The sequence below is a fragment of the Oncorhynchus kisutch genome, linkage group LG15, assembly GCF_002021735.2.
Source record: "Oncorhynchus kisutch isolate 150728-3 linkage group LG15, Okis_V2, whole genome shotgun sequence".
In the NCBI taxonomy this organism is placed as follows: Eukaryota; Metazoa; Chordata; class Actinopteri; order Salmoniformes; family Salmonidae; genus Oncorhynchus; species Oncorhynchus kisutch.
In genome coordinates this window covers 8,632,254-8,636,762 of record NC_034188.2, presented here as the reverse complement: position 1 = coordinate 8,636,762, position 4,509 = coordinate 8,632,254, and positions in this window count along the sequence as shown.

The following is a 4,509-nucleotide window of genomic DNA, read 5'->3' as shown; positions in this document are numbered from 1 at the left end:
TCCAACGTCTAATATACTGCTGTCTGCCTTCTCCTTCCTCCCTGTCTTTCTGTCTGCCTGCCTCCTCCTTCCTGTCTGTCTGCCGCTGCCTGTCGGCCTGCTCCTTCCTGTCTGTCGGTCTGCTCCTTCCTGTCTGTCTTTCAGCCTGTCTCATCAAAAAAAGAACTTGCTACGTGTGAAGGAAGACTGCCCACTAGTGGCGGATCCTTCCAGTTGCATCTTTTGGAGCGGCTGTAGCCACTGTCTTAATGATGAACATACGCCGATTGGACGTGTCGAATCAGACAAACCACAACCCAACAAACACAGACGAGCGGCGCACACTTCACCACCTCTGCTTTTTGGTCGGTGGTTGTTCCGTTGCGTTTGTTGTGAGTGTGTGTAAGCGGTTTCACGTGATTCTAACTTGTCCACACATGACTTCATAATTTCATTCTAAAATGGAAAGACAAGTGCCATAGAAAAGGTAGCAGCTGGAAAACGTGTTTGTCGCGGGAACACAAGTAATTCATTTGGTAGGGAGAGCAACATTACTGCGGGACACACTTTCCATTGGTAGCCTCTCTCTCGTGAAGTGAACCCCAGACAGACTGGAGCCAACTTGTGTGACGTACCAGAGCCGAAGCACAACCCTAGAATTCAAAGCTTGAAACATTGTTACAATGTAGCCTAGCTAAACTATATACTCTTACAATGAATGGAGCCTATTGTATGTATGTATAAAATATATAGTCAAACATGAAAAGCAATGCAATTCACAATTTATTCTAGCTAGCCCTATTCTTGAATAAAAATCTATTGCTTCCTCATTTTTATCAACTCAAATGTTATTTGTCACATCCTTCGTAAACAAGAGGTGTAGACCAGTGTTTCACCAATTAGGGGTACTAGGAACCCTGGTGTGTACATGGCCTATCCACAGGGGGTACTTGATGAGACTCATGAGACCATAGGTCTACTGGTAAAATGCACACGAGGGGCTACTCCGGGGTTACTCTGGGTAGAGAAAAATGTACTTAGTCGTACATCAACCGAAAATGGTTGGGAACCACTAGTGTAGACTTATATTGAAATGATTATTACAGGTCCTTTTCCAACAAATTAAAGATACAAAAAATACATTTAAATAGTGACACAAGGAATAAATACACAGTGAATAACGAGTAAAAATGTGCACAGGTAAGAGGTAATTGAGGTAGCTACCATATGTATCAGTGGAGGCTGACTGGAGGACGGGCTCATTGTAATGTCTGGAATGGAATAAACTGAATGGAGTCAAACACATTATACATATGGAAAGTGTTCCATTGATTCCATTCCAGACATTACAATGAGCCCGTCCTCCGGTCAGCCTCCACTTATAGCTCCTCCCACCAGCCATCATTTGCTCACATTGTATATAGACTTGTTTATACTGCATTATTGACTGTATGTTTGTTTTTACTCCATGTGTAACTCTGTGTCGTTTTATCTGTCGAACTGCTTTGCTTTATCTTGGCCAGGTCGCAATTGTAAATGAGAACTTGTTCTCAACTTGCCTACCTGGTTAAATAAAGGTAAAATAAATAAAAATAAATAAATAAAATCACTGGTGTGTACATGGACAGAAAAGAGCAGAGGCTCTGAGCTGTCTGATCAGGTCCATTGTCTACTACTACTAGAGAACAGGATAGTTAATAGACAGCAGTGGTGCCAGTGAGTATGGTGTCAGTGTGTCTGTGTCGGTGTGTGTGTAGAGTCCGTGCAAGAGAGGTCAATGCAGGTAGTCCAGGTAGCCATTTGATTAGCTATTTAGCAGTCTTGTTTAGCAGACTTATGCCTTGGGGGTAGAAGCTGTTCAGGGCCCTCTTGGTTCCAGACTTGGTGTACTGGTACCGCTTGCTGTGCGGTAGCAGAGGGAACAGTTTATGGTTTGGGTGGCTAGAGACCTTTTTTGTTGTTGTCCTTCCTCTGACACCGCCTGGTATGAGGTCCTGGATGGCAGGGAGTTCGGCCCAAGTGATATACTGGGCCGTACTCACAACCCTCTGAGGGTGTCTTGTAGTTGCCCATATCAAGCGGTGATTCAACCAGCCAAGATGCTCTTAATGGTCCAGCTGTGGAACCTTTTTGAGGATATGAGGGCCCATGTCAAATCTTTTCAGCCTGCTGAGGAGGAAGAGGTGCTGTCGTGCCCTGTTCGCAACTTTGTGGCTGGGTGTGTGTGGACCATGTTAATTCCTTAGTGATGTGGACACTGAGGATCTTGAAGCTTTGGACCTGCTCCACCACAGTTCTATTGATGTGAATGGGGGGGGTGGGGGGGTGCTCACTCCTCCGTTTCCTTTGTTTTGTCGAGGGAGTGGTTGTTTTCCTGGCACCACACGCTCAGGTTTCTGATCTCCTCCCTATAGGCTGCCTCATCGTCGTCGGTAATCAGTCCTACCGCTGTTGTGTCATCAGTAAACTTGACGATGGTGTTTTGAATCGTTTGCGGCCACACAGTCGGGGGTGAACAGGGAGTACAGGAGACTAAGCACACACCCCTGAGGGGCCCCCATGTTGATGGTCAGCGTGGTGTGTAAGTTGTTGCCTACCCTCACCGCCTGGGGGCGGCCTGTCAGGAAGTCCAGGATCCAGTTGCAGAGGGAGGTGTTCAGTCCCAGGGTCCTGAGCTTGGTGATGCGCTTGGAGGGGACTATGGTGTTCCTTTGTCCAGGTGGGTGAAGGCAGTGTGGGAGTGCAATAGAGATTGCGTCATCTGTGGATCTGTTGAGGTGGAATGGAAATTGGAATGGGTCCAGGGTGACTGGGATGATGGTGTTGCTGTGTGCCATGACCAGCCTTTCAATGCATTTCTTGGATATAGATGTGAGGGCTACGGGGCGATAACCAGCCTAAATGACTGTTGGTGTTCTTGGGCACGGGGACTATGGCGGTCTGCTTAAAACAAGTTGGTATTACATACCGGGTCAGGGATAGGTTGTAAATGTTAGTGAAGATACTTGCCATCATCCCAGGTCAGCGCATGCTCTGAGTACTGTGCCTTGGTATTCCATCTGGCCTTGTGAATGTTAACCTGTTTTAAAGGTCTTACTCACATCGGCTACCGAAAGCAAGATCACCCAGTCATCCAGAACAGCTGCTTTGCCGCAAAGCAAAGAAGGCATTTAGTTTGTCTGGTAGGCTAGCGTCGCTGGAAAGCTTGTGTCTGGGTTTCCCTTTGTAATCCTTGCTAGTTTTCAAGCCCTGCCACATCTGTGGAGTGTCAGAGCCGGTGTCGTAGGATTCGATCTTAGTCTTGTATTGACACACTTGCTTGTTTGTTAGCTCGTCAGCAGTCATATCTGGGTTTCTTATAGATGTCTGGATTAATATCCCGCTCCTTGAAAGCAGCAGCTCTACCCTTTAGCTCAGTGCGGATGTTGCCTGTAATCCATGGCTTCTGACTGGGGTACATAGTCACTGCACCTGTACATAGCCCATCTGTAAATAGTCCATCCAACTACCTCATCCCCCATACTGTTATTTTATTTATTTCGCTCCTTTGCGCCCCAGTATCTCTACTTGCACATCTATCACTCCAGTGTTTTAATTGCTATATGGAGTTATTCTGCCACTATAGCCTATTTATTGCCTTTACCTCCCTTATCCTACCTCACTTTCACACACTGTATATAGACTTTTTTTCTATTGTGTTATTGACTGCATGTTTGTTTATTCCATGTTTAACTCTGTGTTGTTGTCTTTGTCGCACTGCTTTGCTTTATCTTGGCCAGGTCGCAGTTGTAAATGAGAACTTGTTCTCAACTAGCCTACCTGGTTAAATAAAGGTGAAATAAATAATTGAACTGTGGGGGTGACATCGTCGATGCACTTTTTAATGAAAGTGTGGTAAACTCCTCAATGTTATCAGATGAATCCCAGAACATATTCCAGTCTGCTAGCGAAACAGTCCTATGGTTTAGCGTCTGCTTCGTCGGACCACGATGTACGATTATAATGATTTTTATTTACGACATATTTCTTTACAAACAGCTCATGGGCAATTCCATAGAAACAGAGTGATTCTGAGACTCAGATTGTTCACTTTAAATTGTCAAACAAAGAGAAATGATTGCAAAGTTAACCAAACCATAGAACTCTATAAAATTATACAAAAACACATTTTATTTGTAATTTAAAATGGTTTATATTTGTTTTTTATTTTATGCACTTTGAGATTGTCCTGTATAATGAAAAGCGCTTTACAAATGTAGTCAATTATTATTTACTTGGAGAACAGTGCGGATACAAAATTTGGGAACAGAATTATGGCACAAACTCATATTCTGTTACCAAACTTTGCATCTGCACTGTTCTTCAAATAAATGTTTTAGTAAAATGTTCTACGGAAATTGTATAAAGTAGTCATTGTGCATAGAGTTGTATGGTTGCAATGATTGTTTTTGTCTCAGCATCACTTTTTTTAAATATATTTTTAAAACGTGGAAAAGCTCTCATTTGAAGAAGACTGTGACAAAGTGTTTT